This window comes from Tubulanus polymorphus, chromosome 1 (assembly GCF_964204645.1).
Source record: "Tubulanus polymorphus chromosome 1, tnTubPoly1.2, whole genome shotgun sequence".
Classification (NCBI taxonomy): Eukaryota; Metazoa; Nemertea; class Palaeonemertea; order Tubulaniformes; family Tubulanidae; genus Tubulanus; species Tubulanus polymorphus.
In genome coordinates this window covers 23250197-23276387 of record NC_134025.1, presented here as the reverse complement: position 1 = coordinate 23276387, position 26191 = coordinate 23250197, and the positions used below count along the sequence as shown (strand labels likewise).

Below are 26191 nucleotides of genomic sequence, written 5' to 3'. Positions count from 1 at the left end.
GTTATGGAATCTGATTTTATTTAGCATATAATTGGAGCACAGACTTTTTCGGCAATTCGACCTAAGGATGACTGCCCAACTCGCTCAGCGCCCGGGACCCAGTAACTTTCCCACGCTCACTCGGCCAGAATTGCCCAGAAAATACGGCATTCCTTTACTTTCGCACCGCACTATGTTCCACTCTGTCTACGTCCTTCAAACTTATGTCACTGGTGTATTTTTGTATGGGGAATCTTATGGTGAAGTCCGTTTTTTAATATCTCTCAACAGAAAATAAAATTCGCTTTTTTATAAAATTTTCTTCCTCCAGTTTTTACGTGCTGCAAATGGTCGCCATGTTGGGAAGCAGTAAAAGTCGGACTATGGCCTCCGGTCTTACTAACTACCGACAGAAACAGTTAAAAAGACACATTTTTGGAATAGAATAGAAAAAATGATTATTATTATTGGATTAATAAAACGGTCAATGATGCCTAAGAAACATACATGATACAGAAAATAAAAATATACAAATATACAATATATACGTGCCTCTCGTCGAGTCACAGCGGATAAAATTGGCCACTGTCCTCCGGCTTGAGCCATCTTGAGACGTATGATGCGAGGGCATTTTTACTTTCAGTATTTATTCATTTTGGAAATTGATGGCATCGGCGGCATTTTCCACAGGTTGTTAAACTATTGCTGTGGGTTTGTCTCATTCATCTCATTCCCACAGCAGTGAACTGCCGTGGGTTTATACATTGTTATATATATATATATACTAAAAGTCCTTTGATCATGATCTGTCACTCAGTCATTTGTTACATTGTATAAAAACAGAAGAGATGCCCAGGATCCCAGTAGCCGCCCGTGTGACTTTCCCATATCAAAAAGAAAAACAACCTATTTAAGGAAAATTGTAAATTTATTTTTAGGATTTTATGAACAACGTTACACATTTACAAACATTATTTGTTAGATGTTGAATACTTGAAATATTTTTCATACTTTTCTGTATCAATAAAATCAATTGAAATGAATTGATCCTATTACGACTTTTTAACACAACCAAAAAATAATTGCTGACGAGATGACCATTGCCTGTGAAAAAAAAGCGAATTTTATTTTCTGTTGGAGATATTAAAAAACGGACTTCACCATAAGATTCCTCATACAAAAATACACCAGTGACATAAGTTTGAAGGACGTAGACAGAGTGGAACATAGTGCGGTGCGAAAGTAAAGGAATGCCGAAAATACTTCATAAGGACTGTTGGAAACCCTGCCTCTTGGAGCAAAATAGTGCTTTTTTACCCTCTTGTGGGGGCAGAGTTCCCACACGCGCCCAGTGAAAATCCGCACCCGTGAAACGCCCGCATCAATCATGCATATGCCTACAACCCTCCGGATCTGCAAGATTTCGAGGGCGGGCCTATTTCCAACGTCAAGGAAGGGAAAGCCAATTTTGAACGAGATCGGAAGCAATACCGGACCTCTGGCAAGCGAGGATGGGGCGGGCGGCGAATTTGAGATTAAATAAATACGACCACGCCGGTTGAAAACTTTTGCATTCCATAGACTTATCAAAACCCTCGCAGTACCAAGGTCCAGTTTCACAAAATGTAAGTTCTCTTGAGCCAAGCCCAGGGATTAAAAATTAAATGAACCCCTCACTGAAGACAAGATTGGGCCCTGGTTGGTTCTCCGCAAACAGTTTCACGTAAAAGTCTAAGCCTAAAACGGTTAAGTTTGAATTGTCCTTATTGAAAACATGAAAGTAACCATTGGCAATTACGCCTACACCAAAAATTTGAGTTTAACTTTGTGAAACCGAGCCCAGGGCAGGGTTGCTTATCCTAAATTGATAGGAGTTAATCGCATAAGGGCCTAGTTGTGAAACTCATCTAGGCCCTACCCCTGGGTAGATTTGGTTAATGATGCAGTTTCAATAGTATAGGCCTAGCCAGCAGTTTGAATACACAATACACAGAGTACAGAATATTTCATTCCCTGGGTCCAGTTTCACGAACTCCTTAATTGAGGGATTAAGTTACGGGTCCACAGGATCCGTTGATTGTTTGGATTTAATGTCCGGCTCAGTTTGGCAATTCAATTTAAATTTGCCTGATCAATGATTTTTATGAAACTGAACCTATAGGATGAACGTTATCACCTACGTTAGGTTTATATCATGTACGTGACGCGGTGTATGAAACTGCTGGCATCTGTAATCATAACAGGAACAACAGAGAAAATATATATTTATTTCAAATAACGATCACAACAAAAGAAAACCTGTCAATATTTTCAACTTTATCAACTTTCATTGACTATGGGACCAAGCCCATTTACAATACAGTCAACCTGGCTTTATACGATGTATAATGTACTACACTTTGCATAAAAATGAAAGGTTCCTATTTTTTCCTTCTTTATTCCCTTTAATTCGTAAATATGTTGCTGTATCCATCGGTCCCTTTTCTTAAAAACAATTGAAAATTTCGCCCGAGGCTAAATATAGGGGGAAAAAGCTTAGCACTTTTGCCATATTACTGTAATATATATAATATGAGTAATAAAGGCCTAATCCTTACCTAAGTAACCAACAGCTATCCATAGTAATGTTACTATCCATTACATGTTATTCCTTCATATTACTATAGATTACTATCGGTTACATCTTATTACTTCATATTACTATAGATTACTATGAGTTACGCCTTATAACTTCATATTACTAGATTACTATCGTTTACATCTTATATTACTATTGGTAACTATCGGTTATTCTATATTACTTACATACATATATACATTAATGGATTACTTCATATAACTAGACATTACTATGGGTTACTGTCTTTACCCACTCAGTATGACATTGAAATACAATATTTTTCCGTTTGAAAAAGATTTCATTAACATTTATATTACTTGAATTACTTATATTACAGTAATATGATAAAAGCGCTAAGCTTTTTTTCCTCCTATTAATGAGCCTTATATAAACCGACGATATAGCAGGGGTTGACTGTTATTTCAATTTTCAGTAAAAATCAAAATTAAAAACCCATACACAGATTTTATAAGAATTAAAAGAGACAACGTTTTGGAGTCTCTCTAGAGACCATTGTCAGGTGTGAAGAAATAACTAAACCAGGGGGAATAGGAAGAAAAAGTTAAATGAAAAAGTAGAGCGCGCGCGGGGGTACTGTTAAGTGCTTAGGTTGAGAGGTTATGTTATTTTGTGCATAGGTTGTTCTAGTTATTTCTTTAACGTAAGTTTAATTTGATTCTGATTCTTGATAAATAAATTACGTGTCTTAAGCTTTTAAAATTGTATAGCGGGTTTAAATCATCTATATTCTCTACGCCTGAGTTAATGAACAGGCAAAAATGATGTCACAGCATTGTGAGACGAATCAGGGGATGACTCCATTGTTTTTATGGATACATGATTCACAGTCAATGAAACCATAACAAAAAGAACAACAGTGGGTCCGTACTGGCCGGCACAATATACAAATTTTCCTTTGGCTTCAAACTTGCAGGAACAATATAAAAATCTTCATTTGTCTTTAAACTTTAAAATTGCAGAATTAAGTGGCAGTATGTCAATATCAAGGTAGATGGCGTCTTGGTCCGTGTCCCTGTCAAATGGCATATTGGTCCCCACTTCATCCTAAAATAGAGAAAACGTAAGCAAATATTACATTGAGAATGTTGGATTGAATTAGGGGTCATTCATTTATTACGTATGCATTAGGGGAGGGGTCAGTGCAGTTGCGTACTGTAATGCTTAATGTGTACGAAAAAATGGCTGATTTTGCGTACAGAGGGAAGGGGGGTTGAAAAATTCAAATTTTATGCGTACATAATTAATGAATGATCCCTTAACTATGATGGCTGATAAGGGCCATAGCGAAAAATTTCTGGTATGCAAATCAGGGCGCCAGAATCCCAAAATGTCAAAACAAAAAAAAAACGTCAAATTTTCTCTGAAAATTCGTTTTGGCGCGCCAAAACAATAAAAATTCTGTTTTGGAGCCCCCGCAAAACAACGAAAAACGTCAAATTTTCTCTGAAAGTTCGTTTTGGCATGCCAAAAAAAGAAAATACTGCTAACTTTCATTTTGGCGCCCCCGCCAAAACAAGCATTCAACCACAGTAAAATTATTTTTCAATTTGGCGCGTTGATTCTGTGTGTAATTTGCATATATAGAATTATTTTACGTGGTTGAAAGTTGAACTTTCAGAGAAAATTGGATGTTTTTTTCGTTTTGGCGTTCTGGGGTTCTGGCGCCCTGATTTGCATGCCAGAAATTTTTCGCTATGGCCCTTATCAGCCACCATACTTAACAGTCAATTGGGAATTTCATAAGAGTTTTATAGTTACCATCCATCATTCAATCTTTGATCAACTTTCAAACTGTTTTTTGGACAAATTTCATGCTGCAAAAAAATCATATGATGAGAACAATTAGCATTGTATATACAAAACTCTAGCAGTCAGAAATTGGGTCTAAATACTATTAGAAGACAAACCATTTTCAAACAGTGTTGTACCATTTTGACCATGCAGACCATTTCCATTTCTAGCAGGATTTCACTTCCAAGAGCCATAATGTAATCAAATTAAGAGCACTGATGATTTACTGAAAAAAAAAAAATGAATTTACAAATAATTAAACCACAAAGTTTTATAACAAACGAGAACCATGTTGAATTGTGTAGAGAAAATTACTTGGTTTCTTAGAGAAATAATAGCAACTTCAGCAAAAGAGAAAAATTATGTCAGAAAATGATTGGTGAAATAAATAGAAATTGCAGCATGTTTGTAAAAATTGTAATATTTCCGTCGAGTACTGTACCCATTCCTATGATTTTTGCCAGACTAGCCTAGCACAAGGTGGGAAAGGTAGATAGAAAAACCACCACTCAAACGCAAGGTAAGAGGGAAAAAAGAGAGCACTTACCCAAGCATGGAATGGAGCACTGCAGCACAGGGAAGACCGGTTGGCCACAGTGAGTCCGTCCAGCTCAGGGGCCCCCCCAATTTTGCAAAATTAATACTTGCGAATATGAGCTCAAACTATGTACATGGATACACCCCTTGTGATCTTGATAATGCAAACATAAACATTCGCTAAAAAGTCCGATCCGAAAGAACGGACACCTTGAGCCATAACAACAGGACCGAGCGACGCTAATGAGCCTAACTGGCTTAAAACATCCCGTAAATAAAATGACGTGAATGTCGATGGAGAATTTTAAAAGGCGGCCCGACAAGACTTCTTCCAATGGATCACCTGAAAGGGCTGCGCAGGAAGTAGCCATAGACCTCACTTGATGAGAAACAACTCCCTCCGAGGAAAGATTCTCCATCAATAAAATGTCCTTGATCAGTGAAGAGACCCATCGGGCCACTGTGTCCTGAGAAATATCCCCCTTCAGATGATCCAGCAGCAGAACCGCTCCCGCGAACCCCTTCGTGGAGCAGAGCGATCTAAATAGAAACACAACATAACGTCCTGTCCGGAAGACCCGGTTCCACTCGATGTTTTAGGGCTTCAATTCGCCATTGACGACCAATCGAGCCTGGCCGTTGGTTCTTTGCCAAAAACTCCAAAGCAGGCCGCAGGAAAACAAATTCCTCTGTGGCCCGAAGACAATATGACCTTTTCGCACTGAAAGTGCATGAATCTCAGAGCGACGGGCCAAGCAAGCCAAGAACAGCAAGAATTAAGTCTTTTTTGACAAATTTGCAAATGAAGCTGCAGAAAGAGGTTCAAATGGAGCCTCCATTAACTTCTTCAAAATTACAGACAGATCCCATGGTGGAACTATCCGAGGCCGGGAAACAGAAAATCCTGCAACAAGCTGGGATATCCGATGATCCCCAGTTACATTTGGCTGTCCAGAAGCACACAATGTATGAGAAATCGCGGAGTGGTAACCTTTAATATAGTTATAACCTGCAAACCTTTTACTACAAATAGATGCAGTAAAAAATCTGCCAACTGAGCTACAGAGGGTGAGCATGGATCAATTTCTCCTGCAGCACACCAATCCGCAAAATGACCCCATTTGGCATTGTAAATGGTACTTGTTGATGGCCGCTTAGATCCTGCGGTAAAAGAGGCAGCCTGTTCCGAAAACCCTGAAGCTGACAAGGATCGCTGGACAATGGCCAGGCGAGCAGATTTAACCACTGGCTGTTTGGATGATGCCGAAAGTTCCCCTGAGACAGAAGCGATGGGAAATTCGGAAGAATCCTGGGGTTGTCGTACAGTAGGTTGAGAAGTGGTAGGAACCATTTCTGAGCCGGCCAACATGGTGCTACCAGAACTATATTGCAATTGACTGATCTCTCTATTTGATCCAGCAAGCGCGGAGGACTGGTCGGGGATGCATGTGTATGCGTTCCCGCCCAGTCCAGAAAGAAGGCATCGACCCCCACGCTTCCGCGTCTGGAAACGGGGAAACAAACAGAGGACACCTCCCATTGAACCGGGTGGCAAATCCAGTAGCCGATTGCCAAACATGTCTCGAACCCGATTGGCTACTTCTTGGTCGAGAACCCATTCTGTCGCAATAGCCTGACCTCGATGAGAAAGAGCATCGGCCATCACATTCCTTTTCCCTGCTAAATGTGCCACAGTCAGGGAAACGCCCTTTGTCTGGCACCAAAGAAGAATTTTGGCTGACAGATCCGTGAAGATTGAGTGAGCGCCCCTTGATTCTGAAGGTAAGCCCTCACTGTTGAATTGTCCGTGGCTAACCAAAAGTGGTGGCCCTCCTCTCTCCTGTGAAAGAACTTCAGGGCCTTCCACACGGCCAGCATTTCCAGGAAATTTATGTGGTTGGTGGCCTCGTAGCGAGACCACCTCCCGGCTTTGACTTGGTTCTCCAGATGTGCCCACCACCCTTGGAGATTGGCATCTGTGAATACCAAACTGGAGCCTCTAACAGGGCTAGTGACACCCTGTGCCGAAGATTCTAGTTGTCGCCCACCAATGAAGATCTGGACTTAGTCGAAGGGCAACTGGGAGACCATGATTCCCGTACCTCCAACCGACCTGAGACCAGAAGACCTTCCAATATTGTTGCGAGCACCTGCTTCTGAGGCGGCCTAATGGCACCACCAGACCCATGGAGTCGTGATGGAGTCGTGACCAGTAACGAGCTATTCTCGGGGTTGTGGGCACTCCCGCTACAGCTTCTTGAAGTTTGGCTACACGAGCCATGGACGGAAAGACTTTGCTGATTTGGAGATTGACGTCCATGCCGAGATAAATGAACTGTTGGGCCGGCTTCAACTGAGATTTTTCCCTGTTTACGCAGAACCCTAGCTGATGGACTAAGTCCAAGACTGAGGTCAATGCCTCCCGAAATTCTTGAGCAGAGTTCACGACTATTAACCAGTCGACGAGATAAACGAACAGTCGAACACCCCTTGACTGAAGTACCTTCTGAGCGGACTTGACCAACTTGGTGAAAACCCACGGGGCCGTACTGAGGCCAAATGGAAGAGACTTGAATTGGAACTGGCGGCCTTTCCACTTTATCCTGAGAAATCGCTGAGATTTTGGGTGAATTGGAACCTGAAAGTAAGCATCTTTCAGGTTCAATGAAGCCGCCGATTGACCCCGGATGGAGCCCTTGAATCACGTCCTTGGGTTTGGTCATCCGGAACCTTGGAATGTCTAGGTGCCGATTGAGGGATGACAGATCTATCACCATCCGTTGAACCCCTGTGGCCTTTGGTACCATGAATATTCGAGAAAACCAGCCGGGAGAAGTTTCATCGCAAACTGGTTCTATCGCAACCTTCTCGGCCAATCCTTGAGATCCGAAGAGATTAAGGCTCCTGACCTGGTTTTGGGTGCATGTCGGGGGTGACCTCATCAGGCGCAGTTGTCCGTATCCGTAGCCGCTTGAGAAAGCGCTGAAAATTGAGTTTGACCTGTTTGCGTCCGTGCCGAACCTTGCGCCGCCGACGTCGGGCCCGAACGCTTTTTCCACGGAGTTTGGACGCTGGACTTGGTCTGGACCTACCGAATCTTCCTCAGCTCGGCGGAAACAGGAGCACACCAATGGGAGAAGAGACGTGAAGACGTATGACGCCTTCATCGCTAACCGACGTCGACGAACGATGAGAAGACCGAAACTTCCTGCAATAACGATCGTAATCCCTCTCGCGATCAAACCTTGATCTGCGAGAAGGAGACCTTGCGCGTTTATTACGCTCACGGTGTCTGGATCTAGTGGGAGAGCGTCTGATTCTGATCGTCACGACGATCAGAATCAGACGATGTACGAACCGGAAGTTTTGAACCGGATGACGTCTGGACCGGTGCCCGAACCGGACTAGTGCCGGCCGATCCCGACTACCGCGGCGCGCGCTCGGTTCAGAACATATAGTCTGAACCGGCCGAACGACCAACGACCAGTGATTGACCGGAGACCAGTGCCGGTGAACCAGCGTTCCTCCCCGGTGAACGGAGTTGGGAAGCCGATCGTACCAGAATTAGAAATAGAATAAGAGACGTCGGTTGGCATGTCCGACGAATCCCTACTATTAACTCGACGACGATCTTTTAGTTTCAGAGGCTTATCAGCCCGAAGCCAAAGGTCCTCGGACCACACCTCGCAAATCTTGCAAGGATTACTCCTTGCACAGATTTGTCCAGATTTGCGCCTGCACGACGCACACGAATTGTGATTGTCCCAGGCGCCGAACAAATGCCTGCATCCCTCACCGCCACGATGTTGACCCTTAGGAGGGGGCGGCATAATTATTTCTGTCACAATAACAAATTCAATTCAATTCAATTAAATTATATTTGTTAATAAAATTACGGAAAAATAGAAACCAGGGATAACCCCCAAACCGAACTGAGTGAAAACTCCCTTATATTCCTAATTCCTAGATTTTTATGGCGAAAAAATCCAACGCGTTCTGAATGCTAGAACGCCAAGAAAAAAGATGGCGGATTTCGCCGGTGGCTAAATGCAATATCGCAGGGCCGGGTCGTATAGAAAACCATTGGCGATCAATCCAAATTTAGAAAATATTGGCAAAAACCATAGGAAAGGGTACAGTACTCGACGGAAATATTCAAATTTTATGCGTATGTAATTAATGAATGATGGTGGCTGATATGGGCCATAGCAAAAAATTTCTGGTATGCAAATCAGGGCGCCAGAACTCCAAAACGAAAAAAAAAAAACATTCAATTTTCTCTGAAAGTTCGTTTTGGAACGCCAAAACAAAGAAAATTCCGCCAAAACAAACTAACATTTTGGTGCCCCCGCCAAAACAATGAAAAACGTCCAATTTTCTCTGAAAGTTCGTTTTGGCGCGCCAAAAAAGAAAATTCCGTTTTGGCGCCCTCGCCAAAAAGAACTAACATTTTAGCGCCCCCGCCAAAACAAGCATTCAACCACAGTAAAATAATTTTTCAATTTGGCACGTTGATCCTGTGTGTAATTTGCATAAATTTGCATAGAATTATTTTACATGGTTGAAAGTGGCACGCCAAAACGAACTATCAGAGAAAATTGGATGTTTTTTTTTTTCGTTTTGGCGTTCTGGCGCCCTGATTTGCATACCAGAAATTTTTCACTATGGCCCATATCAGCCACCATAATTAATAGTCAAGTGGGAATTTCATAAGAAATTTATAGTTACCATGTAGAACACAAAATATTAAACACCATCATTCAATCTTTGATCAACTTTCAAACTGTTTTTTGGACAAATTTCATACTGCAAAAAAATCATATGATGAGAACAATTAGCATCGTATCGTGTACTATAGCAGTCAGAAATTGGGTCTAAATGCTATTAGAAGACAAACCATTTTCAAACTTGTGTTTATCTGATGGCAGTCTTTTAAGTGTTGTACCATTTTAAACATGCAGACTATTTCCATTTCTAGCAGGATTTCACAACCAAGAGCCGTAATGTCATAAAATTACAATTTTTGGAACTAAAATTTGTATTTCCGAGTAGTACTTACCCTTTCCTATGGTTTTTGCCAATATTTTCTAAATTTGGATTTATCGCCAATGGTTTTTCTATACGACCCGGCCCTGCGGTATTGCATTTAGCCACCGGCAAAATCCGCCATCTTTTTACGTCATAGCAGACAAAAAAAAAAACCAGCTATGCGGGGCAGGTGGGCGGGATTCCCACCATAGGAAAGGGTAAGTACTACTCGGAAATACAAATTTTAGTTCCAAAAATTGTAATATTTCCGTCGAGTACTGTACCCTTTCCTATGGTTTTTGCTAGACTAGCCTAGCACAAGAATGGTGGGAAAGGTAGATAGAAAAACCACCGCTCAAACGCAAGGTAAGAGGGAAAAAGAGAGCACTTACCCAAGCACGGAATGGAGCACTGTAGCACAGGGAAGACCGGTTGGCCACAGTGAGTCCGTCCAGCTCAGGGGCCCCCCCAGAATTTTGCGAAATTAATACTTGCAGATATGAGCCCAAACTATGTACAAGGATACACCCCCTGTGATCCTGATAATGCAACATAAATATTCTACACTAAAGGGTCCGATCGGAAAGAACGGACACCTTGAGCCATGACAACAGGACCAAGTGAAGCTAATGAGCCTAACTGGCCTGAAACATCCCGTAAATAAAACGACGTGAATGTCGACGGTGAATTCCAAAAGGCGGCCCGACAGACTTCCTCCAACGGAGCACCCGAAAAGGCTGCGCAGGAAGTAGCCATAGACCTCACTTGATGAGAAACCACTCCCTCCGAGGAAAGATTCTCCTTCAATAAAATGTCCTTGATCAGTGAAGAGACCCATCGGGCCACTGCGTCCCGCGAAATATCCTCCTTTAGATGATCCAGCAGCGGAATAAATAACCGCTCCCGTGAACCCCTCCGTGAGAGATCTAAATAGAAACACAACGCCCGCACAGGACATAAAGTCCTGTCCGGGATGCCCGGTTCCACTCGATGTATTAGGGCTTCAATTCGCCATTGACGCCCAACCGAGCCTGGTCGTTGGTTCTTTGCCAAAAATTCCAAAGCAGGCCGCAGCGAAACAAATTCATTCGCTGGCCCAAAGACAATATGACCTTGTCGGACTGAAAGCGCATGAATCTCAGAGCGACGGGCCGAGCAAGCCAAGAACAGCAAAAATACAGTCTTTTTTGACAAATTTGCAAATGACGCTGCCGAAAGAGGTTCAAATGGAGCCTCCATTAACTTCTTCAAAATTACAGACAGATCCCATGGTGGAACTGTCCTTGTTACCCGAGGCCGGGAAATAGAAAACCCTGCAACCAGCTGGGATATCCGATGATCCCCTGCTACATTTGGCCATCCAGAAGCACGCAATGTATGAGAAATCGCGGAATGGTAACCTTTAATAGTTATGACCTGCAAACCTTTTACTAGAAATAGGTGCAGTAAAAAATCTGCCAATTGAGCTACAGAGGGTGAGCATGGATCAATTTCCCCTGCAGCACACCAATCCGCAAAATGACTCCATTTGGCATCGTAAATGGTACTTGTTGATGGCCGCTTAGATCCTGCGATAGAGGAGGCAGCCTGTTCTGAAAAGCCTGAAGCTGACAAGGAACGCTGGACAATGGCCAGGCGAGCAGATTTAACCACTGGCTGTTTGGATGATGCCGAAAGTTCCCCTGAGACAGAAGCGATGGGAAATTCGGAAGAATCCTGGGGTTGTCGCACAGTAGGTTGAGAAGTGGTAGGAACCATTTCTGAGCCGGCCAACATGGTGCTACCACAACTATGTTGCAATTGACTGATCTCTCTATTTGATCCAGTAAGCGCGGCAGGACTGGTGTGGGCGGGAACGCATACCCATGCATCCCCGACCAGTCCAGAGAGAAGGCATCGACCACCCACGCTTCCGCGTCTGGAAACGGGGACACAAACAGAGGACACCTCCCATTGAACCGGGTGGCAAATCCAGTAGCCGATTGCCAAACATGTCTCGAACCCGATTGGCTACTTCTTGGTCGAGAACCCATTCTGTCGCAATAGCCTGACCTCGACGAGACAGAGCATCGGCCATCACGTTCCTTTTCCCTGCTAAATGTGCCACAGTCAGGGACACGCCCTTTGTCTGGCACCCAAGAAGAATTTTGGCCGACAGACCTGTGAGGGTTTCTGAGTGAGTGCCCCCTTGGTTTTGAAGGTAAGCCCTCACTGTTGAATTGTCTGTGGCTAACCAAACGTGGTGGCCCTCCACTCTCCTGTGAAAGAACTTCAGGGCCTTCCACACGGCCAGCATTTCTAGGAAATTTATGTGGTTGGTGGCCTCGTAGCGAGACCATCTCCCGGCTTTGACTCGGTTCTCCAAATGTGCCCCCCATCCTTGGTGACTGGCATCCGTGAATACACGAACTGGAGCCTCTAACGGGGCTAGTGACACCCCGAGCCGAAGATTCGTAGTTGCCGCCCACCACTGAAGATCCGGACTTAGATCGGTTGGAGGTACGGGAATCAAGGCCTCCCAGTTGCCCTTCGACTGAGACCAGAAGACCTTCCAATATCGTTGCAAGCACCTGCTTCTGAGGCGGCCTAAGGGCACCACCAGACCCATGGAGCTGATGGAGCCTAGAAGCCGTGACCAGTAACGAGCTGTTCTCGGGGTTGTGGACACTCTCGCTACAGCTTCTTGAAGTTTGGCTACTCGAACCATAGACGGAAAGACTTTGCCGATTCGGAGATCGAAGTCCATGCCGAGATAAGTGAACTGTTGGGCCGGCGTCAACTGAGATTTTTCCCTGTTTACGCGGAACCCTAGCTGATGGACTAAGTCCAAGACTGAGGTCATTGCCTCCCGACATTCCTGAGCCGAATTCGCGACTATTAACCAGTCGTCGAGGTAAACGAACAGTCGAACACCCCGTGACTGAAGTACCTTCTGAACTGACTTGACCAACTTGGTGAAAACCCACAGGGCCGTACTGAGGCCAAATGGAAGAGACCTGAATTGGAACTGGCGGCCTTTCCACTTTATCCAGAGAAATCGCCGAGATTTTGGGTGAATTGGAACCTGAAAGTAAGCATCTTTCAGGTCCAATGAAGCTGCCCATTGACCTGGACGGAGCCCTTGAATCACGTCCTTGGGCTTGGTCATCCGGAACCTTGGAATGTCTAGGTGCCGATTGAGGGATGACAGATCTATCACTGTCCGTTGATCCCCTGTGGCCTTTGGTACCATGAATATTCGAGAAAACCAGCCGAGAGAAGTTTCGTTGCAAACTGGTTCTATCGCTCCCTTCTCGGCCAATTCCTTGAGAGCCGGAGAGATTAAGGCCTCCTGACCTGGTTTTGGCCGCATGTCCGGAGGTGAACTCGTCAGGTGCGGTCGCCTCAGGAAACGGAGACGGTAGCCACAAGAGACGACCCGGGAGGGCCAACCGTCTCCGAAAAGGTCGGACCAGTGGGTTGCTGCCCGCTGCAGACAACCTCCCACTGGTCCCGAGAATTCATTTAGAGTTTTTCCGAAAGGAAGAGCCCCTTTTTGGAGCTTGCCTCGATTTGAACCGGAACTGTTACGACTGGACGAGGCTTGACACGATTGTTGAAGTTGCGCGCTAGTTCTCCAACCGGCATCCGTAGCCGCCTGAGAAAGCGCTGAAGTTTGAGTTGGTCCTGTTTGCGTCCTTGCCGAACCTTGCGCCGCCGGCGTCGGACCAGAACGCTTTTTCCACGGAGTTTGCACGGTGGACTTGGTCTGGACCTCCCGAATCTTCCTCAGCTCAGCGGAAACAGGAGCGCACCAATGGGAGAAGAGACGTGAAGACGTCCCCAATGGAGCTCTCAGCAAAGCATTGGACACCATATCCGGTAGACGAGCTTTGAAACTGGAGTCCATAACTGACTGACGGGAGGCTAACACAAGATTAGCCTGACCCTGAACCGACAACGGAATTACATGTGAAACAGACCGAGCCAAAGATTGGATAATCCGGTCCATTCCCTCCAGTTTCAGGGCAACTAACTCTGAGTCGGAGCCCGCATGAACGGCGGCGTGAGTCTCGCGAAGCTCACCCGTCAACACCTTAAGTGCCATATCCTGAAACGAACCAACCCTGGTAAGATTGTCCAGGATTGACGTCATGGCCACCAGACCGGACTTAGGCAAACGAATACCCGACTGTGCTGAAACAGTATCCGGGCTGATCAAAGTATAATCAGCATCCAGGCAGCTATGACTGTGATCCACAGCACCTGGAGTTGCGAAATAGGCCGAGCGAAATGTGCCTATAGGTGGATCGGTGGAACTAAAATATTTCCCAGATTTCATACCCCGTTCTGGAGGGGGAAACGAAAACGTTCCAGGGCGACATTCACCCCATAATTGCGTATCCAATCGAGCCCATTCTCTTGAAGCCGCTGACGATTCCCATAAAACGTTAAGATCGGAATCCGGAGGGCGATAAGCTTCCATTGACTCACCGACCAGAGGAGCTGCTGTGGGCTTAGAGCGAGTTGCCCCGTGTTTGACAAATAACTCACTAATCATCGCTCTAAATGGCATGTCCCCGGCTGGTTCGGATAAAACTGAACGGGACGGAGATACATTGCGAGCCAGGGAAGTCCCCATCGTATGGGGCAACCCAAAATTGCTCGCGACAGGAACAACCCCAGAAGGAATTGCCGCTTCTGGGACCGGATCATCATTGAAATCAGACCCTACCCCAGCATCCAGGAATTCAGTGTCAGAATTCCGAACAACTGAGTGGGCTGGCGAACTTCTAACCAGACAATCAGGAATAGGCTTACCTGTTGTAGAGGTTGCAGCGACTTGTTGCGACGATGATAACAAGTTAAAAATTTTCTCTTCAAATACATGGAAATCCTTCCGAGTCAGGAATTTTCCCGTATCCCGATGATCATGCCGACTTCGGTGACGGTCCCTCGCACGGGATCGAGAGCTACTACAAAAATCGCCTTCATCGCTAACCGACATCGACGAACGATGAGAAGACCGAAACTTCCTGCAATAACGATCGTAATCCCTCTCGCGATCAAACCTTGATCTGCGAGGAGACCTTGCGCGTTTATTACGCTCACGGTGTCTGGATCTAGTGGGAGAGCGAGCTCTATCCCCGGAGCGACGATCAGAATCAGACGATGTACGAACCGGAAGTTTTGAACCGGATGACGTCTGGACCAGACCGGTACCGACCGAACCGGTGCCGGCCGATCCCGACTACCGCGGCGCGCGCTCGGTTCAGAACATATAGTCTGAACCGGCCAAACCGGTGAACGACCAACGACTGGTGATTGACCGGAGACCGGTGCCGGTGAACCAGCGTTCCTCCCCGGTGAACGGAGTTGGGAAGCCGATCGTACCAGAACGATCGGCGACCGCTCCGCTATACAATTAAAAATAGAATTAGGGACGTCGGTTGGCACGTCGGCGCAAACCGACGAATCCCTACTATTAACTCGACGACGATCTTTTAGTTTCAGAGGCTTATCGGCCCGAAGCCAAAGGTCCTCGGACCACACCTCGCAAATCTTGCAAGGATTACTCCTTGCACAGATTTGTCCAGATTTGCGCCTGCACGACGCACACGAATCGTGATTGTCCCAGGCGCCGAACAAATGCCTGCATCCCTCACCGCCGCGATGTTGACCCTTAGGAGGGGGCGGCATAATTATTTCTGTCACAATAACAAATTCAATTCAATTCAATTAAATTATATTTGTAAATAAAATTACGGAAAAATAGAAACCAGGGATAACCCCCAAACCGAACGGACTCACCATTACGAGAGTGAAAACTCCCATATATTCCTAATTCCTAGATTTTTATGGCGAAAAAATCCAGCGCGTCCTGAATGCTAGAACGCCAAGAAAAAAGATGGCGGATTTCGCCGGTGGCTAAATGCAATATCGCAGGGCCGGGTCGTATAGAAAACTATTGGCGATCAATCCAAATTTAGAAAATATTGGCAAAAACCATAGGAAAGGGTACTGTACTCGACGGAAATATTCAAATTTTATGCGTACGTAATTAATGAATGATCCCTTAACTATGGTGGCTGATAAGGGCCATAGCAAAAAATTTCTGGTATGCAAATCAGGGCGCCAGAACTCCAAAACGAAAAAAAAACGTTCAATCTTCTCTGAAAGTACGTTTTGGAACGCCAAAACAAAGAAAATTCTGCCAAAACAAACTTACATTGTGGCGCCCCCGCCAAAACAATGAAAAACGTCCAATTTTCTCTGAAAGTTCGTTTTGGCGTGCCAAAAAAGAAAATTCCGTTTTGGCGCCCTCACCAAAAAGAACTAACATTTTGGCGCCCCCGCCAAAACAACCATTCCATCACAGTAATATTATTTTTCAATTTGGCGTGTTGATCCTGTGTGTAATTTGCATAAATTTGCATAGAATTATTTTACATGGTTGAAAGTGGCACGCCAAAACGAACTATCAGAGAAAATTGGACGTTTTTTTTCGGTTTGGCGTTCTGGCGCCCTGATTTGCATACCAGAAATTTTTCGCTATGGCCCTTATCAGCCACCATAATTAACAGTCAAGTGGGAATTTCATAAGAAATTTATAGTTACCATATAGAACACAAAATATTAAACACCATCATTCAATCTTTGATCAACTTTCAAACTGATTTTTTGGACAAATTTCATACTGCAAAAAAATCATATGATGAGAACAATTAGCATCGTATATACAAAACTATAGCAGTCAGAAATTGGGTCTAAATACTATTAGAAGACAAACCATTTTCAATTTTGTGTTTATCTGATGGCAGTCTTTTAAGTGTTGTACCATTTTGACCACGCAGACCATTTCCATTTCTAGCAGGATCTAACTTCCAAGAGCTATAATGTCATAAAATTAAGAGCACTGACGATTTACTGAAAAAACAAATGAATTTACAAATAATTAAACTGCAAAGTTTTATAACAAACGAGAACCAGGTTGAATTGTGTAGAGAAAATTACTTGGTTTCTTATAGAAATAATAGCAACTTCAGCAACAAACTTCTTCATTATTTGAAGGTGAATATTCTCAATTTCTCCAGCTGCAATTCATGTCTGGTGCATCACATTCTGGAAGGAGAAATATTATGTCAGAAAATAATTGGTGAAATAAATAGAAACTGCAGCATGTTTGTGTTCGATTGACAGGGAATAACAATTTTTGGAACTAAAATTTGTATTTCCGAGTAGTACTTACCCTTTCCTATGGTTTTTGCCAATATTTTCTAAATTTGGGTCTGCTATGACGTAGAAGATGGCGGATTCCGCCGGTGGCTAATGCAATACCGCAGGGCTGGGTCTTATAGAAAAACCATTGGCAATCAATCCAAATTAAGACCCAGCCCTGCGGTATTGCATTAGCCACCGACGGAATCCGCCATCTTCTACGTCATAGCAGACCCAAAAATGCAGCTATGCTGGGCAGGTGGGCGGTAGGAAAGGGTTAGTACTACTCGAAAGTACAAATTACAGTTCCGAAAATTGTAATATTTCCGTCGAGTACTGTACCCTTTCCTATGGTTTTTGCTAGACTAGCCTAGCATAAGGATGGTGGGAAAGGTAGATAGAAAAACCACCGCTCAAACACAAGGTAAGAGGGACAAAAGAGAGCACTTACCCAAGCATGGAATGGAGCATGCAATGGAGCACAGGGAAGACCGGTTGGCCACAGTGAGACCGTCCAGCTCAGGCCCCTCCCCCTCCAAATTTTGCAAAGTTAATACTTGCGAATATGAGCTCAAACTATGTACATGGATACACCCCTTCTGATCCTGATAATGCAAACATAAACATTCTACGCTAAAGAGTCTGATCCGAAAGAACGGACACCTTGAGCCATAACAACAGGACCGAGTGACGCTAATGAGCCTAACTGGCCTGAAACATCCCGTAGATAAAATGACGTGAATGTCAATGGAGAATTCCAAAAGGGGGCCCGACAGACTTCTTCCAACGGAGCACCTGAAAAGGCTGCACAGGAAGTAGCCATAGACCTCACTTGATGCGAAACAACATCCTCCGAGGAAAGATTCTCCTTCAATAAAATGTCCTTGCGAGAAATATCACCCTTCAGATGATCCAGCGGTGGAATAAATAACCGCTCCCGTGAACCCCTTTATGGAGCAGAGCGATCCAAATAGAAACACAACGCTTGTACAGGACAAAACGTCCTGTCCGGAAGACCCAGTTCCACTCGATGTCTTAGGGCTTCAATTCAATTGGTTCTTTGCCAAAAAGAAAGTGCATGAATCTCAGAACGACGGGCCAAGCAAGCCAAGAACAGCAAGAATAGTCTTTTTTAACAAATCCGCAAATGACGCTGCAGAAAGAGGTTCAAATGGAGCCTCCATTAACTTCTTCAAAATTACAGACATATCCCATGGTGGAACTATCCTCGGTACCCAAGGCCGGGAAACAGAAAACCCTGCAACAAGCTGGAATATCCGATGATCCCCTGATACATTTGGCTGTCCAGAAGCACGCAATGTATGAGAAATCAACCTGCAAACCTTTTAGAACAAATAGATGCAGTAAAAAATCTGCCAATTGAGCCACAGAGGGTGAGCATGGATCAATTTCCCCTGCAGCACACCAATCCGCAAAATGACTCCATTTGGCATCGTAAATGGTACTTGTTGATGGCCACTTAGATCCTGCGATGCAGCCTTTCTCGAAAAGCCTGAAGCTGACAAGGATGGCTGGACAATGGCCAGGCGAGCAGATTTAACCACTGGCTGTTTGGATGATGCCGAAAGTTCCCCTGAGACAGAAGCGATAGGAAATTCGGAAGAATCCTCTGGAGTTGTCGCACAGTAGGTTGAGAAGTGGTAGGAACCATTTCTGAGCCGGCCAACATGGTGCTACCAGAACTATGTTCAGGGATGAGAACGCCGACCTGTAAAATCCGCGGGTTATTTTTCTTGAGTGACATACGCGAACCAGCTGATGGCGTAGCCGTCAGCACTAGCGAGCGCCGAAGCCGCGAAGCTATTTCAGGGGGTTAGGGGGCCCTCCCCCAAGAAAATTTTACAAAATCAAATACGCTTTCTGAGCACTTAGAGCTATCTTGAACACATGAACGACTATTATATTTTGGAAGGTAATGGCTAGTTCCAATGTGGTACATCCTCATTTGATGACATTCAGCATCTCATGCATTACGGGTCGAGCCCTGAATTATTGCAGTAAAAATGCGCCGATGAATGCTCACTAAAAATCATCACCAAGTAGTGTATAATATCCGAAGGCGTTCGCCTCACACACGCAGCAACAGTAAGTAGACCTATATACGTTACTACTGTTGCTGTGCGTGCGTGTCTGCAACCGATCGATAAAATACATACACACTCATCGTAGTACAAGTGTACATACAAAATCGCTGTGTTGCAATGAATATGCATTGAAATGCGATACTTTTACGTGACGATAAGTAAAACAGGCACTGAACGCTTTTACGGTTCACCTGATTACCGATCGCGCCGGACCAATTGAGTGAGATCATCACCCCCCCCTACTTTTACATCATTTTTGGACTATTTGGAAAATTGATTTGGAAAATTCATTTTTCAATACTGAAATCCGCGGGAAACCGCGGATCCGCGGGGAATTCTCATATCTGTATGTTGCAATTGACTGATCTCTCTATTTGATCCAGCAAGCGCGGAGGACTGGTGTGGGCCGGAACGCATACGCATGCATCCCGACCAGTCCAGAGAGAAGGCAACGACCCCCCACGCTTCCGCGTCTGGAAACGGGGAAACAAGCAGAGGACAACTCCGATTGAACCGGGTGGCAAACAGATCCAGCAGCGGATTGCCAAACATGTCTCAAACCCGATTGGCTACTTCTTGGTGGAGAACCCATTTTGTCGCAATAGCCTGACCTTGACAAGAAAGAGCATCGGTCATCACGTTCCTTTTCCCTGCTAAATGTGCCACAGACAGGGAAACGGCCTTAGTCTGGCACCAAAGAAGAATAATAGCTGACAGATGCGTGAGGGATTTCTGAGTGAGTGCTCCCTCGATTCTGAAGGTAAGCCCTCACAGTTGAATTGTCCGTGGCTAACCAAACGTGGTGGCCCTCCACTCTCCTGTGAAAGAACTTCACGGCCTTCCACACGGCCAGCATTTCCAGGAAATTTATGTGGTTGGTGGCCTCGTAGCGAGACCACCTCCGAGACCAGCTTTGACTCGGTTCTCCAGATGTGCCCCCCACCCTTGGTGACTGGCATCCGTTAATACACGAACTGGAGCCTCTAACAGGGCTAGTGACACCCCGAGCCGAAGATTCATAGTTGTCGACCACCAATGAATATATGGACTTAGGTCGGTTGGAGGTACAGGAATCAAGGTCTCCCAGTTGACCTTCGACTGAGACCAGAAGACCTTCCAATATTGTTGCAAGCGCCTGCTTCTGAGGCGGTCTAAGGGCACCACCAGACCCATGAAGCTGATGGAGTCTAGAAGCCGTGACCAGTAATGAGCTGTTCTCGGGTTGTGGGCACTCCCGCTACAGCTTCTTGAAGTTTGGCTACACGAGCCATGGACAGAAAGACTTTGCCGATTCGGAGATCGAAGTCCATGCTGAGAAAAGTGAACTGTTGGGCCGGCGTCAACTGAGATTTTTCCCTGTTTACGCCGAACCCTAGCTGATGGACTAAGTCCAAGACTGAGGTCATAGGTTTGTGGGGGTTGGGGGACGGTGTGTGACCTCGTCAGGCGCGGTCGTCCGTATCCGTAGCCGCCTGAGAAAGCACTGAAAATTGAGTCCTGTTTGCGTCCGTGCCGAACCTTGCGCCGCCGGCATCGTACCCAAACGCTTTTTCCACGGAGTTCGGACGGTGGACTCGGTCTGGACCTCCCGAATCATCCTCAGCTTGGCAGAAACAGGAGTGCACCAATGGGAGAAGAGACGTGAAGATGTCCCCAATGGAGCTCTCAGCAAAGGATTGGACACCATATCTGGTAGACGAGCTTTGGAACTGGAGTCCATAACTGACTGACGGGAGGCTAAGACAAGATTGAACCGGACCGGTACCAACAGAACCGGTGCCAGCCGGCATGTGCCGGTATCTCGACCGGTGATTGACCGGACACCGGACACCGCTAGCGTTCCTCCAGGTGAACGGAGTTGGGAAGCCGACCGTGCAACTACGATCGGCGACTGCTCCGCTATACGATTTGAAATAGAATAAGAGACGTTGGTTGGCACCCCTACTATTAATGGAATCCCTACTATTAACGACGACGATCTTTCAGCTTCCGAGCCTTATCGGCCCGAATCCAAAGGTCCTCGAACCAAACCTCGCAAGTCTTGCAAGGATTACTCCTAGCAGATTTGGCCAGATCTATGCCTACACGACGCACATGAAACGTGGTCATCCCAGGCACCGAATAAATGTCCACATCCCTCACCGCCACGATGCTGACCTTTAGGAGGGGGTGGCATAATTATTCAATTAATCGGTCACAATAATGAATTAAATTAAATTAAATAAAATTAGTAAAATTATTTCGGGAAAAAAGAAACAAGGGATAGCCCCCAAACCAAACGGACTCACCGTTACGAGTGATTACTCCCTTAACTTCCCAATCCCTTTGATTTTTTGGCGAAAAAATCCAACGCGTTCATATACAAGAACGCCAAGAAAAACAATGGCGGATTTTGCCGCTGGCTAAATGCAAAAATGTAAACCACAGGGCCGGGTCGTATAGAAAAACCATTGGCGATCAATCCAAATTTAGAAAATATTGGCAAAAACCATAGGAAAGGGTACAGTACTGACGGAAATATACTGTTGAGAATGATATATTACTCGGGTTATTATCAAATTAGTGCAAAACTCACCATTTCTAACTTGTACCGTATCGGCTTAGTTTAGTGCCTATTCACCACGCTGACTGCAGGATTTCATCTACAAGAGCCATAACGTCATAAAGAGTACTGACAATTTACTGAAAAAAAAATAAATACATGTATGATTGAGCTGTACAGTTGTAAAGTTTACCGGGTTGAAAAACATAGACAAAATTACTTAGTTTCTGATGAATAAAAGTAACAGCTTCAGCAACAATAACGAGCTTCCTCATAACATGTATTTGAAAATGAACTTTCAAACTGTTTTTGTACAAATTTCATGCTGCAAAAAAATCATATTGATGAGGTGGATGAGAACAATTAACATCGTATATACAAAACTCTAGCAGTCAGAAATTGGGGCTAAATATTATTAGAAGACAAACCATTATCAAACTTGTGTTTATCTGATGGCAGTCTTTTAAGTGTTGTACCATTTTGACCATGGAGACCATTTCCATTTCTAGCAGGATTTCACTTCCAAGAGCCATAATGTCATAAAATTAAGAGCACTGACGATTTACTGAAAAAAAAATGAACTCACAAATAATTAAACCGCAAAGTTTTATAACAAACGAGAACCAGGCTGAATTGTGTAGAGAAAATTACTTGGTTTCTCATAGAAATAATAGCAACTTCAGCAACAAACATCTTCATTATTTGAAGGTGAATATTCTCAATTTCTCCAGCTGCAATTCGTGTCTGGTGCATCACATTCTGGAAAGAAAAGAAAAATTATGTCAGAAAATAATTGGTGAAATAAATAGAAACTGCAGCATGTTTGTGTTCGATTGACAGAAAACCCACCAGGCTTTTGAGTAGTTTATCACAATCCGTCGAGCAAATTTCTGACCCACCATTTTGCTGACTTTCTGTCATTCCATGGTGTTTAATTCTAGTGGAATGATTTCAAATTCTCGACTGTTTCTAGCTCGGAAGTTATTCATTCTATGTGTTGAACTGGATGGTTGTAAAAGACTAAGCTTTTTAACAGGAAATGACTTCATACATTTACAGTCAAACAGCAGCAAGTTTTATAGAGAATGGAATCTGCAGAGATATTTACCGGTGCTTGTAATGAGGATCCAAAGCTATGTCCATCATTTACAAATATTCAGTGAATTCCTAGTATTTAGTCTTCACAGATTCTGTCACGGGTTTGGCTTATTTTGGCTCCTAAAATACAAATTTATCAATTTCAGAAATTGTCAGTTAAGTTGTTATGAAATGAGATCTGTTTCAGATTGAAGCTCACAACTTTCATCTCACTTGTTTGCAGAATTGTTAGGCTACATGTGAGGAGAATCTAGAGGTGAACTTTGAACCAGGTCATGCTGTAAATTTCAGGAGCTGTAAATTCTAGTGATGAACTTTACCCTGTCAAGAGAAAATTGATTAATGAAATAAAGAAACATTACATGTGTCTGCTATTCTGAAAATTACTATTTTTCTTACCCATTTTAATTATGGTAGGAAATTGTCCACGATATTTCCTGAGGAGGAGATTTTGATAGAGGATGCAGCAGCAACACTTCCCACAAAGCTTTCAAGAGAATGACACATTAAAATACTGTAGAGAATGATATATTACTAAGTTATTATCAAATTAGAGCAAAACTCACCATTTCTAACTTGTAGCGTATCGGCTTAGTTTAGTGCCTTTTGACCACGCTGACTGCAGGATTTCATCTCCAAGAGCCATAACGTCGTAAAGAGTACTGACAATTTACTGAAAAAAAATAAATACATGTATGATTGAGCTGTACAGTTGTAAAGTTTAACAGGTTGAAAAGCATAGACAAAATTACTTAGTTTCTGATGAATAACAGTAGTAGCTTCAGCAACAATAACGAGCTTCCTTGTAACATGTATTTGAAGGTGAATATTTTACATTTTTCCAGCGCAATTTGTGATGGGTGCACCGCAGTCTGGAAAGAAGAAAATAATTAGTGAAATAAATAGAAAATGCAGACTGTTCGTGTACTATGGACTGAAAACCCACCAAGTTTTTGAGTAGTTTATCCCAATGTGTTGAGTGTATGCAGATTTCTGAGGAGTCTGATGGTAGCTAAAGAATGTCCTCTAAAATGAAATGCACGAAAAGCATTATGTCTATCTGCTGACATTGACTGATCAAAAACCAAAAACATTTTCCTGACTTGATTTATAAAGATATATCTATTTAAACATAAAATGATAAATAAAGTTTTTAACAGATAAATCACCACAAATTACACCAATAAATTCAAATTAAACTCACCACTTCTGACTTGTGTTTGATTTGTAGAACGCAATGTTTTCTGTTTGCAGATTTGTTGATATTCAGTTTCATTTTGGCCACTAAAGTAGAAAAGTTGCATAATTTTGACTTCATAATTTTAACTTTTAACTTTTATCAGGATTGAAGTGATTCAAAATTCACCTTAACTGATTAATAACCGACAGTAGTTCCATGGTGTTTAATTCTGCTGGTGGAATGATTTCAAATTCTCCACTGTTTCTCGCTCAGAAGTTTTTCATCCTATGCATGGAACGAACAGGATGGTCATAAAAAAAAAACTTTTTATCAGGAAATGACTTCATACATTTTAGTCAAACAGCAGCAAGTTTTACAGAGACTGGAATCTGCAGAGATATTTACCGGTACTTTCTTTAAATTAGAGGATCTAAATCGATGTTCATCAGTTACAAATCTTCAGTGAATTCCTAGCGTTTACTGTACACAGATTCTGTCAAAGGTTCCGCTTATTTTGGCCCCTAAAATACAAATGCATAAATGCTTTAAATTGTCAGTTAAGCTGTTATGAACTGAGTGTCGTTTTAGATTGAAGCTCACCAACATTCATCTCACTTATTTGCAGAATTATCAGGATGCATGTGAGGATGATCTAGCAATATCTTCAGGTTAAACTTTCAACTGCGTCTTACGAGCTGTAAATTCTGGTTCTGCGTGGATTTTATTCTGTGAGAAATTGATAATAGTGAAATTAAGAAACATCAAATGTGTCGGCTTTTCTGAAAATTACTATTTTTCTTACCCGTTTTCTTTATTGTTGCAAATAGTCCACGAGTTTTCCCCGAGGAGATTTTGAGCAGCACTTCTTACTAAGCTTTTGAGAGAATGACACATAAAAATACTGTATAGAATTTTATATATTGCCAGGTTATTATCAAATAAGCGCACAGTGGAGTGATGAAAAACTCACCAGATAATCGGAGTAGTTTTTAGTACCATTTTGACCATGCATACCATTTAAATTTCATGAAGTTAAGAGCACTGATGATTTCCTGAAAAAATTAAGACATAGATAATTGAAGCATACTGCTTTTACTACGCAAGAACCAGGTTGAATTATGCAGAGAAAATTACAAACATACAATACCACAAATAACTGCAAATCGAAAACTCACCACTTCTGAGTTTTTGCAGATTTGCAATGGTTCACCTTCATTTTGGCCCCTGAAATACAAACGTCGTAGAGAAGCATACATTACATAAGTTGATATGAAATACAAGCAATTTCGAACCATATCTCACCATTTTCCTCAACGTTTTTAAGCTAACGGTATTTGAGGTCAGCTGTTAGGCGGTAACACCTCCATCGTTCTGTCCACTGTAAAAATATGTATGAAAAACATAAGACGTTGATAATTTCAACTTCGATCAGGATTAAAATGATTGAAAACTCACCTCAAACTTTGGTGATATGAAAAATAAATGGATAATGAATATTGATATATTTCCAAACAGGTTTTAGCTGCTGCTGGTGCTGGTGCTGTGTGTTTCTGAAATGAGAGTAAAATAGCAGTTTTTAGTTCGAAAATAATTCAAGGTTTCGATAGAGACTCTGAAGAATGCTGTAGAGAAATTCATCATTAGCTTTGAACTTATCTTTTAGATAGTAGATTCTATTGCGTTTATTTCATTCTGAAAAGAAAAACGAACAATAATCAATGACAAGTAACATCTCAAAGTTTTCAATCAATCAGATTATGTTCTTTCGTCACAATCAAATGTGTTCACAATTTTGCTGTAGATTTCGACCTGATTGAACAGTTACAGATACGTGTAACATTGTGTGCAGATACAGAGTACAGATCACTGCATTACTTCATCCTGTGATAGAACAGTGATTTGTTCTCTCATCTTCACAATTCCCATCCGTCTAACTAAAACATCGTAACACTTCAACTTATCTAACCTCCCAGACCCCATTCCCTCCCCCCTCCCAGACCCCTTCCCTCCCGCCCTCCCAGACCCCTTCCCTCCCGCCCTCCCAGACCCCTTCCCTCCCCCTCCCAGACCCCTTCCCTCCCCCCTCCCAGACC

The 26191-nt window shown here is 43.5% G+C and overlaps 6 long non-coding RNA genes across 6 annotated transcripts; 1 reads left to right on the top strand and 5 right to left on the bottom strand.

Moving 5' to 3' along the window:
* Window positions 1-1316: 1316 nt before the first annotated feature.
* On the bottom strand, window positions 1317-4626 carry LOC141907158 (uncharacterized). Its single transcript, XR_012619463.1, has 3 exons — window positions 4528-4626; window positions 4379-4434; window positions 1317-3664 (listed from the first exon to the last, which is right to left on the bottom strand). It is a non-coding gene; the product is annotated as an uncharacterized LOC141907158 (long non-coding RNA).
* Window positions 3601-23209, top strand: LOC141907131 (uncharacterized). Its single transcript, XR_012619459.1, has 4 exons — window positions 3601-3680; window positions 9927-9948; window positions 10283-10342; window positions 23142-23209. It is a non-coding gene; the product is annotated as an uncharacterized LOC141907131 (long non-coding RNA).
* On the bottom strand, window positions 16591-17040 carry LOC141907138 (uncharacterized). Its single transcript, XR_012619460.1, has 3 exons — window positions 16970-17040; window positions 16746-16882; window positions 16591-16652 (listed from the first exon to the last, which is right to left on the bottom strand). It is a non-coding gene; the product is annotated as an uncharacterized LOC141907138 (long non-coding RNA).
* LOC141907143 (uncharacterized) lies at window positions 17037-22075 on the bottom strand. The gene is made up of 3 exons (XR_012619461.1): window positions 22041-22075; window positions 21854-21960; window positions 17037-17077 (listed from the first exon to the last, which is right to left on the bottom strand). It is a non-coding gene; the product is annotated as an uncharacterized LOC141907143 (long non-coding RNA).
* Window positions 22550-22946, bottom strand: LOC141907150 (uncharacterized). The gene is made up of 3 exons (XR_012619462.1): window positions 22929-22946; window positions 22670-22822; window positions 22550-22579 (listed from the first exon to the last, which is right to left on the bottom strand). It is a non-coding gene; the product is annotated as an uncharacterized LOC141907150 (long non-coding RNA).
* Window positions 23210-25109: 1900 nt separating the features above from the next.
* Window positions 25110-25461, bottom strand: LOC141898180 (uncharacterized). Its single transcript, XR_012618537.1, has 3 exons — window positions 25401-25461; window positions 25274-25322; window positions 25110-25150 (listed from the first exon to the last, which is right to left on the bottom strand). It is a non-coding gene; the product is annotated as an uncharacterized LOC141898180 (long non-coding RNA).
* Between the last annotated feature and the right edge of the window lie 730 nt (window positions 25462-26191).